The sequence below is a fragment of the Puma concolor genome, chromosome D3 (genome assembly GCF_028749965.1).
Source record: "Puma concolor isolate L17-30 chromosome D3, mPumCon1.1.hap2, whole genome shotgun sequence".
In the NCBI taxonomy this organism is placed as follows: Eukaryota; Metazoa; Chordata; class Mammalia; order Carnivora; family Felidae; genus Puma; species Puma concolor.
This window is the reverse complement of record NC_141678.1, coordinates 39,425,225-39,441,467: the sequence shown is the minus strand read 5'-3', so window position 1 is coordinate 39,441,467 and position 16,243 is coordinate 39,425,225.

Below are 16,243 nucleotides of genomic sequence, written 5' to 3'. Positions count from 1 at the left end.
GAAGTCTAAGATCAAGGTGCCGGCAGGGTGGGTGTCAGTCCAGGGAGGCTTCTCTCTGTGCCTTGCTGATGGCTGACTTTTCCCTGTGTCCTCACATGGCCTTTTGTCTGCGTGCGTCCATCCCTGGTGTCTCTTCCTCCCCTTACAAGGTCAACGGTCATGTTGCATTAGGGCCCCACCTTAGGGGCCTCATTCCGAGGCGCTGGCCACTGGGCCTTCAACACATGAAGTTTGAAGGGACACAATTCACCCCATCACCTGTAATAATAATAAGTGTAACCATGTTACCATAATAAGATATACATTCCTACTAGCCTGAGTACCAAATTTCGGTCTTAGTCAATTCTGACAAAGTTACAATGTTAGGAGAGAACAAATGAAGCCCATTTTGCTGCCTGGAAAAGCATTCTTCTTTGCCAGTGAGCTAACCCACGTGCCTAAGTACTACAGTCTCCGTAGTGACAGAAGTGGTCAGTATTTAAAGGGATCAACATCTCCAACTGAACAGAAACCAATTGAACAAATTTACTGAAAGCAATCTCCAAATAAAATAGCCACAGTCATAGTTCTGAAACAATGAATGAATGAATGATTGAATAAGTAAATAAATATGTAAATAAATAAAGAACATAGTAGGGGCACCTGGGTGGCTCAGTCGATTGAGCGCCTGACTTTGGCGTAGGTCATGATCTTGCGGTTCACGAGTTCAAGCCCGGCATCAGGCTCTGTGCTGACAGCTCAGAGCCTGGAGCCTGCTACGGATTGTGTCTCCCTCTCTCTCTGCCCCTCCCCTGCTCATGCTCTGTCTCTCTCTGTCTCAAAAATAAATAAAAATATTAAAAAAAAATTTTTTTTTAAAGATTTCGTCTTTTGTTCAAAATGCAGAATCAGCTCTTGTGGACATATCATAGTTGGCAATACTGTAGTAAGTTATGACCTGTGATGTGCTTTGTACAGGGGGTAACCTGCGAAAGCTGATACTTAAGAGTCATTTTTGTTTGTGATCCCAACAGACTGACTCTACAATTCTTAATCTAAAAATGAAAACTAGCACGTTCACAAACTTTGCACTATCTCAAATATTCTAGATATGAAATATTTAAGGAAAATCATGCCAGAGAAATACTTTCCCTTCAGTCAGCAGTTTCTTGCACTTCTCCCGCTGCAGACTCCTGACACGATATAGTAAACTCTCATACTCAGATGTGTATACTGATGCATTTGCAATGAGGTCTCGCTTTGAAGTTTAGCCATGTTCCTACAACCAGGCCACAGGTGACAACAGTCATGTGAGGTGCTTAAAGGGACATAAACATTTTGCTTATGCAAGTGTTTTGGACATGTGACTTTGCATGAAATTTGAAACTCCCATGCACATTTTAGGTGACATAATTATTCCACTGACTATGGGTTTTAAAGGGTGCCCTTGAAAGTTATGTACCTGTGGTTTCCTGCTGCTCCCCTGCTGCAGAGGTGGATAACTACATACAGACTCTGTGCTTCCCACCTTCTCATTTAAAAATAAACCTCTAAAGAACTTGAATGCAAAAGCATTAGCTTAACATTTCATTAATAATTTCAATGCAAAGAAAGCAAAAGAAATATGAAATCACCCACACAGAATGTGTTATGTTCTTGAGTTTCTGTTATATTTATAAAATGGTTCTTAATTTAGAAAGGAAAGGAATAGAAAAATAGAAGAAAAAAAAAGAAAAAGAAGTTAACTTTTGTTTGAAAATTTCCATATGGGAAATATTTTTTAAAGACAATGAAACCAGGGGCACCTGGGTGGCTCAGTCGGTTGAGCGTCCGACTTCGGCTCAGGTCATGATCTCACAGTTTGTGGGTTCGAGCCCCGCTTCAGGCTCTGTGCTGACAGCTCAGAGCCTGGAGCCTGCTTTGGATTCTGTGTCTCCCTCTCTCTCTGCCCCTCCCTTGCTCATGCTATATGTCTCTCTTTCTCTCAAAAATAAATAAACATTAAAAAAATATTAAAAAAAAGAATTATCTGTACTTCTTCTTCACATAGTTATCCATTAGCATCAAAGGAAAGACCCTAAATTGTATGCAACCGATAAAGACCCCGAATAGGTAAAGCAATCTGAAGAAAGCATTAAGCTGAAGGTATTACAATCCCAGATTTCAAGATATACTACAAAGCTATAGTAACTAAAGCAGTATGGCACTGGCACAAAAATAGACACATGGATCGATGGAATGGAATAGAGAACCCACAAATAAACCTATCTTTATACGGTCAATTAATCTGTGACAAAGGAGACAAGAATACGCAATAAGGAAAATACAGTCTTTTCAATAAATGGTGCTAGTAAAACTGGACAGCTATATGCAAAAGAATGAGACCACTTTCTTTCACCATACACAAAAATAAACTGCAAATGGAGTAAAGACCTAAATGTGAGACCTGAAACCACAAAAAAACTCACAAGAGATCACAGGCAGTAATTTCTCTGATGTTGGCTACAGCAATATTTTTCTAGATATATAGCCTGCGACAAGGGAAACAAAAGCAAAAATAAACTATTGGGACTACATCAAAATAAAAAGCTTCTGTACAGTGAAGGAAACCATCAACAAAACAAAACGGCCACCTACTGATTGGAAGAAGGTATTTGCAAAAGACATATCCAAAAAAGGGTTAGTATCCAAAATATACAAAGAACTGATACAACTCAACACCCAAAAAGCAAATAATCCAATTAAAATAAGCAGAAGACACGAACACTTTTCCAAAGAAGACATCCAGATGGCAAACAGACGCATGAGAAGATGCTCACCATCATTCATCATTAGGGAAATGCAAATTAAAACTGCACCAAGACATTACCTCACACCAGTCAGAATGTCTAAAATAAAAAACACAAGAAACAACAAATGTTGTCAAGGATGTAGAGAAAAAGGAGCCCTGATGCACTGTTGGTGGGAACGAAAATGATGCAGCCACTGTTGAGAACAGTCTGGAGTGTCCCCAAATAATTAAAATGGAAATACGACACAACCCATTAATGCCACTTCTGAGTATTCAGCCAAAGAAAACAAAAACTCTAATTTGAAAAGATAGATGCATTCCTACATTTATTGCAACATTGTTTACAATAGCCAAATTATGGAAGCAACTCAAATGTCCATCCACAGTTGAATGGACAAAGAAAGTCTGGTATGTATGTATAATGGAATATTATTCAGCCACAAAAAAGGTGAGATTTTTGCCATTTGTGACAACATGGATTGACTTAAAGTGCGTTATATTAAGTGAAATAAGTCAGAGAAAGACAAATCTATAAGATTTCCTTATATGTGGGATGTAAACAAACAAACAAACAAAATGAATAAACAGGCAAACAAAAAGCAGAAATCGACCCGTAAATACGGAGAACTGATGGTTGCCTGGGGGGAAGTGGGTGGGGAGGTGGGTAAAATGGATAAAGGGAAGTGGGAGGTACAAACTGCCAGTTATGGAGTCAGTAAGTCACAGGGATAAAAGATACAGCATGGGGAATATAGTCAATGGTAATGTAATGTCACTGGATGGTGACAGTTGGTAGCTATACATGTGATGAGCACAGCATAACATCTAAACTTGTTGAATCACTGTGTCGTATACCTGAGACTAAGGTAGCATTGGTGTCAACTATATTTCAATAAAGTATAAATCTAAATGTAAGTAAATAAATATATGGGGGGGGGCGGGGAAGGAAAGACTAAAAACATGGTTTGGATTATTTAAAACCAACCCAGCCGTGCCCTAGGAGCAAAGAAACCCAGGACAGGCTGAAAACCTTGTTAGGTAGAGTCCAGAGTCAAATGGGGGCAGCAAGGACATTCAGCAAGTTTTTTTATTTGGAGTGGTTTCACTGAATCGGTATGAGAGGAAAGAAAGAAAGAACTTTTCTTTAATCCCATATAAAGTGGAAAACAATTGAACCCCAAGTTGACAGACGTTAGCTAACAATCAGCTCTGGTTTGGGGTCCCTTGGAAAGCATCTTAGGCAAGCCTGCAGGAAGCCCAGTTCTGGGCTTTGCAAATTCCACATGTCAGTAGGGAGGAACACTTCCCAGGTCTCTAAAGGGTGCATGACATAAATTTTGCAGATAAATTAGATTTGTAATGCTTTTATTTATTTTTTAACCACATTTCTCTGAAAGCGAAATTCATGCCAGCTTTCTTCTACACCTGTTACTTAACAATAATTCAACAAGGAAGGACAAAGCCATGATAAATCAAGCGACAGAAAGGCAATAAATGACCTACGGTTTAACAAAATATTCAAGTTCACAAAAAAATCTAAGTCTTAACACAGTTTTATGTTTAGCATTCTTGTCATGCTGACAAACATTTTTAATAATAATAAGTAACGTTAGAAAACATTCAAACATTCTCTCTCATACACTACTGCTATCAACAACGGTGGGACCACCTTGGAATGCAATGTGGCAATATGTTTCAAGGAATTTAATGATGCTCGCCATCACTGTGCCAACAAGACCACCTTGAAAAATTGTATACTTAGGAAATCACTAGGAAAACATTAAGGAATTGGGTACATAGTTGCTGCTCACAGAATCATTCACCGTGAAAAAGAAAGGGAAATGATTTACATGTCTTGCAAGAAAACTCATCTCTAACAAAAGCCGTGATGTTCTTCTGCTTATGATGCAGAAACTACAAGAGAACATCTCTCCCACTGTGGATTATAACCTCCTTGAGTCTATCGGAGACCTGCAGGTGCAAAGAAAACAAATGGACTGAATTCTCAACAGTGACAAATTCCACCCAGGGAGTTGGAACACATGAACAGGTTTACTTTGAAAACACAGGCAGAAGAGATGGCCATCTTATAACTAAACAAGGAGAAAGCTGCAGGAATTTAACACTAATTCTTAAAGGCTAAGTGTGGGCTAATATGACAGTTCAACACATCTGAGAGTCGCTGACATGAGGCAGTTTTCACTCATTCACAAACTCTTCTGGCTGCTTAAGACAAAAAACGGAGTGGAACAGGAGACAAAGAGAGCTCTCCCCAGTGAGGCACATGAAATCCTGCTCACTACCCAGACCTCTCACTCATAGGAAGCCAAAGCTTAATGCCACTGGAGGAGAGGTAAGATATATTCCCATTCCCAGGTCCCAGGCAAAGTTCCACTACTTCTGAGGGAGAAGCAGAAGCAAAGACTCCCACCTCTGGGGCAAGAGTAGGAAACCTTCTCAGTCCCAGGATCGTGCACCAATGCAGCGCAGGGGCCACTGCTGGGTGAAACACAGGCAACTCTGTCCCACCCAAGATCGCCACAGATACAAAGCAGAATTCGTTTGTCCTAGGTCAGGGGGAGGGACAAGAATGTTGAGAAGGCCCTACCCCCAACCCTCAGCTGAAGAGACCCTGCCTAAGATTGGAGCTGGACTGGGAAAACCAAGGTCTTCCCTGCTCCCTTATGAGCTGAACACTGAATAACAAGCCACTTCTGGGAGAAGGGCAAGAATGTAGAGAGACTTCTCCCTGGATGTGCAGACGTGCAGGGACCATTGAAAGCTGAGGGTAGAGCAGGATCCTAAAAAACACCTGCCCACCTTCCAGATGGAGAAATTTGAAATCTGAGGTACACTGAAGGCATCCATAGCAATAGAAAAACCTAAACTCAGCTCACCTGATGGAATCAACCTCCCACCAAGCATCTGACAAAAAAAGGGCTCATTTCCACTACTGCTTTATACAAATTGCCTAGCTTTTAATCAAAAATAATGAGACACACAGAAAATAAAATTAAACCAGCGACACAAGAAAAAGCCATAAGTTATGGCCTCTATTATGTAGGCACTTGAAATGACATTTAGAACATAGAAATATTCCCATGATATGGTCATTACCTTAGGAAAAAGTTCAGACATACACCTCACACTCACATAAATAAATAGAATGAAGTACTAGAAGCATTATACCAAAAAATGTGCTTGTACTCAAGTGGTGACATTATCCCTTTTAAAACGTTCTTTTCTTTCTATTTTTAAATTCCAGATTTGAGGCATTGTTGTCACAAATTTTAGATAATAATAATAAGCTCCCTTTAGTAAAAATATGTGTGACTGTAAGAGACATTTTTTCACAATATTCTCTTGTCTAAAAAGAGTTTAGACTGCTTGGCTACCAGAAAGGCGAAAAGTACCAGACCGTTCAGTGAAAAAAGATACCACCCACCGGTGGCCAAAATGTTTAATTGCCCTATAACTGAAAGGCTGGGCAAAAAAAATTACCCCAAAACATGATTCTCAATCATTGAAGTAATAATGTTACTGCAATAATCAACGTTATCAGTTTAGGATTTTCTAAGTGACATTAACACTACATGTATTAGCTTATAGCTTCATGAAATTAATACTAAAATGATCCCCACTTACAGGTAAGCAAACTGATGTCTACCTTTGAATATATTTAAAGCATCAGCAGTTATCAAACCCAATTAATATTAAGCAAATGATGATGATGATAACTGAAAAATAGCTGTCATTTATTAATCACCTGGCATATTCTAGACTCTGTCCTAAGTGTTTTGGATGTCCTAAGTGTTCGAAATAACTCTTTACCTGAGTCTCAGATAGCTTAATCAACTATCCTAAAGTTATATAGCTGGTAAGGAAAGGTGGCCAGGTTCAAACATATCCATCATACTTCAAAGTACAGACTCGTATCCCCTGTAATTTATGGACATGACATTGGATGTCCTAGAATTGGATCATTCTTCCAAGTTCCTTCCTATAAAATTACCTGAAGTATTTTATAAGATATTCCTGATTTTTCCATGGCTCTGGATCCTGGTTTGGTGAATCTTCCTTGCCTGCTAGTTTTGACCCATTCTTACCCAGATTAGGACAGTCCCTAACTTAGCACAGAGGGTTTTCTCTCTGCTTCTTGCAGACCGCCAACCAATTTGTCCTGTGTATAGTAGCACGTTCAGAATGAGCTTATGTGATTTATGCCTAATTAGCCTGCTCCTAGGCCTTCTCTGGACCTGAAAGCAGTCATGTGCTTTCTGTTGTTTTCATAGTAACAACATTTAACATGACAGATATTCTCTTAATAAAATTTTAAGTGTACAATTGAGTACTCACTCTAGGTACAATGTTGTACAGCAGATATCTAGAACTTATTCATCTGGCATGACTGAAACTTCGTAGCCATTGAATAACAACCCCATTTCTCCCTCCCCCTGGCTCCTGGTAAACACTATTCTACTCTGCTGTTTTAGATAACTCATATGTATTAACTAGGGTTCTCCAGAGAAACAGGAGATATATAAAGGAACAGATGATATAAAGAGATAGGTGAATAAATAGAAAGATAAAGAGATTTATTATAGAAATTGGCACACAGACTTATGGAGGTTAAAAAGCATCACAGTTCTCCATCTGCAAATGATAGGTATAAATCAGTCCAATTCCAAAGGTCTGAGAATCAGGGACCACTAGTGTAAGTCTAGAATCTGAAGGCCCAAGAACCTGGAAATCTGATGTCTGAGGGCAGGAACAGATGGACATCCCAGCTGAAGAGGAGAGTGAATTAATCTTTTTTTTGCTTTTTTGTTCCTTTCAGACCCTTCAAGGATTGAATGATTCTCACCCACTTTGGTGAGGGTGGATCTCTTTTCTCAGTTTACTGAATCAAATGTTAATCTCTTCCAGAAACATCCCTGATAAATGTTTTATCATCTGGGCATCCCTTAGCCCAGTCAAATTGATGCATAAAATCAACCATCATATCATATATTAGTGGAATCATGCAATATTTTTCTTTCTGTGACTGGTCTATTTCACTGAAAATGATAACTCCCAGGTTCATCCATGTTGTTGCATATTGCAGAATATATACACACATTTTTTAACCTTTCATCCATGAATTAACATTTTGGTTGTTCTATATCCTGGCTACTGTAAATAATCCTTCAATGAACATGGGGGTGCAAATATCTCTTCAAGATCCTGCTTTCAGTTTTCTTGGATAAATACCCAGAAGCGGGATTATTGGATCATATGGTAGTTCTATTTTTAATTTTTTTGAGGGATCTCCACACCGTTTTCCATAGTGACTGACCATTTTGCATTCTACCATCAAGGGTTTCAATTTCTCCACATCCTTTCCAACATTTGTTATTATTTTATAATGGCCATTCTAAGATGTGAGTTAACATCTCATTGTTTTGATTTGTATTTCCTTCATGATTACTTATGTTGAGAGTATTTTTATGTATCTGGTGGCCATTTGTATATCTTCTTTGTAAAATGCTTATTCAAGTCTTTTGCCCATTTTTAATCAGATTATGTGTTATTTGTCTTCGTTTTTCCTATTGAGATGTAAGAGTTCCTTATATATTTCAGATACTAATCCCTTAATAATTATAGGATTTGGAGCTATTTTCTTCCATTCCATAAGTTGCCTTTCACTATGTTAATTGTTTGCTGTGTAGAAGCTTTTTAGTTTGACGTAGTCCCACTTGTTGAGTTTTGCTTTTGTTGCCTGTTTTTTGGTGTCAAATCCAAGAAATCATTGCCAACACCAATGCCATGAAACTACTTCCTTCACTCTTCCATCTGCTACTTAGTTTCCACAATAATACTTGGCTTTTTCCTGTCAATACTCCTTTATTGTTAAAGAAGAAAATGGCAGTCATGCACTGTTGGTGGAAATACAAACTGGTACAGCCACTCTGGAAAACAACATGGAGGTTTCTCAAAAAGTTCAAAATAGAACTACCCTATGATCCAGCATTTGCACTATTAGGTATTTACCCAAAGGATACACAAATGCTAAGTCAAAAGGATGCATACACCCCTTATGTTTAGAGCAGCATTATTTAAAATAGCCAAGATATGAAACATCCCAAGCACACACCAAAAGATGAATAAAGAAGATGAAATATATATATATTTTGTAAACTGTGTAAATATATATATATATATATATATATATATATATATATATATATACACACACACACACATCTCTGAGGCTCTGAGCGCTCTCTCTCTCTCTCTCTCTCTCTCTATATATATATATATATATATATGTCACAGGGTGACATATGGAATTGTTGAATCACTATATTGTACACCTGAAATTAATATAGCACTTTAACTAACTGGAATTAAAATAAAAACTCAAAGTAAAACAAACAAACAAACAAACAAAGGTGACAGTAAAGATGTGCATTCAATCTCCCTACCTTGCTATAGCCCTAATGTTTCTTTTCAATTTCACATATATCTGGATTTACAAAGAAGTCAAACTATTAAACTTTAGTTATATGATGTTAATGATAATAATAAAAAGAGCTATTATTGCTGAATACTACTATTTGCCAAGTATTATCTTGAGAATTTTGCATTCATTATTATCTCATTTAAGCCCGAAACAACCCAAAGAGATTAGTACAATTATTGTCCCGATTTTATAGACAAAGAAACCAGGGCTTAAAGGTTAGACATTTAAGGGTACCTGGGTGGCTCAGTTAAGCATCTGACTTTGGCTCAGGTCATGATCTCACAGTTTGTGAGCTCAAGCCCCATATCAGGCTCTCTGCTGTCAGCATGGAGCCTGCTTGGGATCCTCTGTTCCCCTCTTTCTCTGACCCTCCCTGGCTCATGTGTATGCTCTCTTTCAAAAATAAATAAAAATTAAAAACAAAAAAGGTTAGACATTTATCCAGTAACAAAAATATTTTAACTGCAGTTTTTCTCAAGAAGTAGAGTGAGTATTGATATCCATGTATTTCCATTTCAAATCTCAAGCTTTAACCACAATAAATCAATGTCTCTATCATAGCTTAAAGGGATATATGTACATTACCAATAATATTAGTAGAAGTTGGTTTCTCTGGTAACCTGTACTGCATATTTCTCAGCAGAGGTGATTTAGAACAAAAATTAGAAGACTGTAAATTATATCTTGTTTAACAGTAGTTTTCTCATTAAATAATTTCACATTGTCAAAATAATCCAAAGGAGGAAGTTAACATCCCTTCTTAACTAGAGTTCTCACATTTTCTAGAGAGGACTAAAAAATTACTCATTGTGGGGCACCTGAGAGACTCAGTCAGTTAAGCATCCAAATTCGGCATAGGTCATGATCTCATGCTTCACGGGTTCAAGCCCCGCATTGGGCTCATTGCTGACGGCTCAGAGCCTGGACCCTGATTTAGATTCTGTGTCTCCCTCTCTCTCTGCCCCTCCCCAGCTTGTGCTCTGTCTCTCTCTCAAAAATAAATAAACATTAAAAAAATGTTTTTAATTACTCATTGGACCAAGGTATTATACCTTAACTAGAACTACAAAATATCAAACTAAATAATGGTGGTAGATAGATAACAAAATGGCCACAATACTCCAATCCTCCCAGTATCCAAGTCTTTGCGAAGTGACTTTGTAGCTTCTTCATCCAAGAGATGGAGTCTATTTTTCTATACTTTAACTCTATTTTAATTTTTTTTATTAGAGTGTTATATTAGTTTCAGGGGGACAATTAGTGACTCAAAATTCTTTTTATTACACAATGTTCATCGCCATAAGCACACTCCTTAGTCCCCATCAGTTATTTAACCCATGACCCAATTACCTCCCCTCTGGTAACTATCAGTTTGTTTTCTATACTAAGAGGCTGTTTCTTGGTTTTTCTTTTTCTTTTTTTTTTCACCTATGATCGTTCTGTTTATTAAATTCCACACTTGACTGAAATCGTATGGGATATGCCTTTCTCTGACTGACTTATTTCGCTTAGCATAATACTCTCTAGCTACCTCCTTGTTGCAACTGGCAAGATTTCATTCTTTTTGATGGCTGAGTAATATTCCATTGTGTAAATATGCCACATCTTCTTTATCCATTCATCAGTTGATGGACATTTGAGCTCTTTCCATAACTTGGCTATTGTTGATAAGCCGCTATATATATCAGGGTGCATGTATCCCTTTGAATTAGTACTTGTGTATCCTTTGGGTAAATACCTAGTAGTGCAATCGCTGGTTTGTAAGGTGGCTCTATTTTTAACTTTTTGTGGAACTCTTTACTGTTTTCCAGAGTGGCTGCACCGGTTTTCATTACCACCAACAGTTCAAGGGTTACCCTTTCTCCACATCCTGGCAAACACCTGATGTTTCTTGTGTTGCTTAATTTTAGCCATTCTGACTGCTGTGAGGTGACATCTCATTGTGGTTTTGATTTGCATTTTCTTGATAATGAGTGATGTTGAGCATCTTTTCATGTGTCTGCTGGCCTTCTGAATGTCTTCTTTGGAAAAATATCTATACACGTCTTCTGTTCATTTTTGAAGTGGATTATTTATCTTTGGGGTGTTTAGTTTGATAAGTTCTTTATAGGTTTTAGATACTAACCCTTCATCAGATGTGTAGTTTGCAATATCTTCTCCCCTTGCATAGATTGCCTTTTAGTTTGTTGACTATTTCCTTCACTTTGCAGAAGCTTTTTATCTCGATGAAGCCCTAATAATTCATTTTCACTTTTGTTTCCCTTGCCTCAGGAGACCTATCTAGTGTGAAGTCACTACAGTCAACGTCAAAGAGATTCCTGCCTGTGTTCTCTAGCATTTTAATAGTTTTCTGTCTCATATTTATGACTTTCATCCATTTTGATTTTATTTTTGTGTATCGTATATGAAAGCAGTCTCATTTCATTCTTTTGCATGTTGCTGTCTAGTTTTCCCAACATCATTTCTTAATGAGAGTTTTTTTCCATTGGATTTTCTTTCCTGTTTCGTCAAAGATTAATTGGCCATATAGCTGTGGGTTCATTTCTTGGTTCTTTATTCTGCTCAATTGATCTATGTTGTCTATTTTTGGGCCAGTACCGTATTGTCTTGATTATTAGTTTTATGATATAATCTGAAATCTGAAATTGTGATGCTCCCATCTTTGCTTGTCTTTTTCAAGGTTGTTTTGGCTATCTGGAGTCTTTTGTGATTCCATACAAGTTTTAGGATTGTTTGTTCTAGCTCTATGAAAAACGCTGGTGATATTATCATAGGGATTGCATTAAATGTACATTAAATCTGCATAAAATGTAGAGACGTTTTAACAATACTTGTTCTTCCAATCCATGAGCATGGAATGTCTTTCAATTTTTTGTCTCATCTTCAGTTTGTTTTATCAGTTTTTTATAGTTTTGTTTAGGTTTATTCCTAGGTATCTTATAGTTTTGGGTACAAATGTAAATGGGATTGGTTCCTTGATTTCTCTTCCTGCTGCTTCATTATTGGTGTATAGAAATGCAACAGATTTCTGTACCTTGATTTTGTATCCTGCAACTTTACTGAATTTGTGTATCAGTTATAGCAATTTTTTGTGGAGTTTTTTGGGTTTTCTATATAGACTATCATGTCAGCTGCAAATAGTGGAAGTGTGGCTTCTTCCTTACTTGTTTGGATGTCTTTTGTTTCTTTTTATTGTCTTATTGCTGTGTTTAGGACTTCCAGTACAATATTAAATAACAGTGGTGACAGTGGACATCCCTGTCTTGTTCCCGACCATAGAGGAAAAACTCAGTTTTTCCCCAGTGAGGATGGTATTTGCTGTGGATTTTTCATATATGGCCTTTACTATGTTGAGGTGTGTTCCCTCTAATCCTACTTTGTTAAGGATTTTTATTATGAATGGATGTTGTACTTTGTCAAGTGCTTTTTCTCCATCTGTGGAGAGGATCAACAATCATAAGGATACTCACTGGGCTTCAGAAAAGAATGGAAGACTTCAGTGTGGCCTGAAGATAAAAGAATTAAAAAAAAAACTAGTAAGAGATGAAAAAATGCAATAGCTGAAATTGGAAACAAGCTAGATGCAATGAACATCAGGCTGGAAGAAGCAGAGGAATGAATAAATGACAGAGAAGGCGAGATAATAGAATATAATGAAGGCTGCTGATTTTTAAAACTCTAGGCTTTAGGCACATGGAGTAGGCAGGATCCTGCACTGGTCTTTTGGAGGAGGGTCTCACCACACTGGGATTGAGGCAAACTTGACCAAGCAGGACAGCCATGCCATAGTGCAGGGGTATGGGACTGGTTGTAAGGTTAGGCAGCCAGCGTCAGTTCTGTGATGTTTACCACAGATGGCTTTGTGTTTATGCTGAGGGGCAGGGGAAGGAAATGGTGCTGGCCAGCTCCTTTGTCACTGGAGAGATACTTCCCTGAATGCAACCTCTCAGGGAACCTTTCCAAGAAGAGTGAACAATTTCCCCACTGTGCATCATAAGAGTTCTTCAGATCACTGTTTCCATGCCAACTACCCCTAGGTTGTTTGCCTACCTTCTATCCAGGAGTAGGGCAGCACCTTCAGGGCTCTATCCCAGCCAAGCCCACCAACCATTAAACTCCAGTGTCTAAGCCCTGATGGTTCCAAGAACCCATGAAAATCAGCCTCTCTTGTCTTCCCAGGCAATGGATTTGGGGACATATTCTCCTTGTATGTTCCCTGGGTGCTACTCTCTCTCTCTCTCACCCTTCTCCATGATCACTGCTCCCTCCCTTCGTTAGCACCTGCAATCAGTTTCTCCCCCAAACCAACTCTCTTCACTTTCTATCTTCTTTGATGTGGCTTCTTCTCTTCCTTTAGTTGTGAAGCTTGTTCTGTCCATCTTCAGATTGATTTCTGGGGTGTTTCGAATCATTTGATAGTCATCCAGTTGTGTTCAAGGAACAAGACAAGCCTAGGGTCCTCCTACAATGCAGCCATCTTAGCTCCCCTCAATTGTTGTATGTTCTTGTTGGATTGTCCTCTTTATTATATAGTGTCTTTCTTTGTCTCTTGTTACAAATTCTGTTTTAAAGTCTATTTTGTCCAATATCGTCCAAAATAAGTATTGCCACCCTGGCTTTATTTTTGCATCCATTTGCATGATAAATGTTCCTCCAATCCCTCATTTTCAATATTCAGGTGACTATATGTCTGAAATGAGTCTCTTGTAGGCAGGATCTTATGGGTCTTATGGGGTTTTTTTATTCATTATGTCACCCTATTGCTTTTTATTAGACTATTTAGTCCAATTACATTAAAAATTATTGATAGATTTATATTTGCCATTTTGTTACCTGTTTTGTGGTTGCTTTGCATTTTTTCCTCTGATCTTTCCTTCTCTTGCTTTCTTTCATGGTTTGTTGGCTTTCTTTAGTGACATACTTGGATTCCTTTCTCTTTATTTTTTCGCATATCTATTACTGGTTTTTGGTTTGTGGTTACCATTTGGTTGGATATAACATCTTCTGTGTGTAGCACTCTATATAAAGTTGATGGTGACATAAGTTTGAACACATTCTTTACTCCTCTCTCCCCCAGAATTTTAGATATATGGTGTCATATTTTACACCCTTTCATTTTATGAATACTTTGATTTTTAGAGAAATACTTATTTCTCTGCTTCCAACTTTTCATACTCTCTCTTATGGTCTTTTTTTTTCCACTCAGAGTCCCTTTTAATATGTCTTACAGGTTCCTCAGAAAATTAAAAATAGACCTACCCTATGACCCAGCAATAGCACTGCTAGGAATTTATCCAAGGGATACAGGAGTACTGATGCATAGGGGCACTTGTACCCCAATGTTTATAGCAGCACTCTCAACAATAGCCAAACTATGGAAAGAGCCTAAATGTCCATCAACTGATGAATGGATAAAGAAATTGTGGTTTATATACACAATGGAATACTACGTGGCAATGAGAAAAAATGAAATATGGCCTTTTGTAGCAACGTGGATGGAACTGGAGAGTGTGATGCTAAGTGAATTAAGCCATACAGAGAAAGACAGATACCATATGGTTTCACTCTTAGGTGGATCCTGAGAAACTTAACAGAAATCCATGGGGGAGGGGAAGGAAAAAAAAAAAAAGAGGTTAGAGTGGGAGACAGCCAAAGCATAAGAGACTGTTAAAAACTGAGAACAAACTGAGGGTTGATAGGGGGTGGGAGGGAGTGGAGGGTGGGTGATGGGTATTGAGGAGGGCACCTTTTGGGATGAGCACTGGGTGTTGTATGGAAACCAATTTGACAATAAATTTCATATATTAAAAAAAAATGTCTTATAGGAATGGTCTAGTGGTTATGTAATACTTTATTTTTTTGTCTGAGAAACTTTATTTCTCCTTCTATGCTGAATGATAGCCTTTCTGGATAGAGTATTCTTGGTTGCAGATTTTTTCCTTTCCACACTTTGAATATACCATATCACTCCCTTGTGGTCTGCAAAGTTTCTGCTGAAAAATCCACTAATAGACTTATGTAGGTATTCCTTGTATGTAAATGTCTTCTTTTCTCTTGCTGCTTTTACATTTTTTTTCTTTATCAGAACTTTTGTCATTTTAATTACTATGTATCTTGGCGTGGACCTCCCTGGGTTGATTTTCAGGCTGGGGGGACAGAATCTCTGGATCTGGATTTCTGTTTCCTTCTAGATTAGGGAAGTTTTCAGCTATTATTTCTTCAAATATATTTTGTTCCCTCTTTTCTCTCTTCTCCTTCTGGGATCCTGATAATGCAAATGCTATTACACTTGGAGTAATAACAAGTTACTGTGATCCCTAAGTCTATTCTCATTTCACATAATCCTTTCTTCTCTCATTTGTTCAGCTTACTTTCCATTACTCTGTTCTCCAGGTCACTGATTTGTTCTTCTGCTTCTTCCAGTCTGCTATTAATCCAGCAAGTGTATTTTCAATTTCATTTATTGTGTTCTTCATCTCTGATTGGTTCTTATTAATCTCTTTGTTAATTGATGTCCTCTATTCTTTTCTCACATTGAGTAAGTATCTTTATGATTATTACTTTAAGTTATGTATCTGGTATAATACTTATATCCTTTTCTCTTAGGTGTCTTACTGTGATTTGGTCCTGTTCTTACACTTGGGACATATTCTTCTGTCTCCCCACTTTGTCTAACTCCCTGTGTCTGTTTCTGCATATTAGGAAAGTCAGCTACATCTCTTGCTCATAAAGGTAATGACCTTACGAAGAAGAGGTCCTGCAGTGCCCTGAAGCACAATGTCCCCTGTTCCCCAGGACCTGGTGCTTCAGGGAGTGTCTCCTATATATATTGCATGTACTCTGATGATGAGTCCTGGCCTCTTTATCCCTCAGTCCAATTTTCTACAGAGGCTCTTTTTGCTTGTTGTGTTTGGTGTTTGGTCCCTGGTTGGTGAGGTGCATTTTAACAAGATGTGCACTGATCTGCTTAC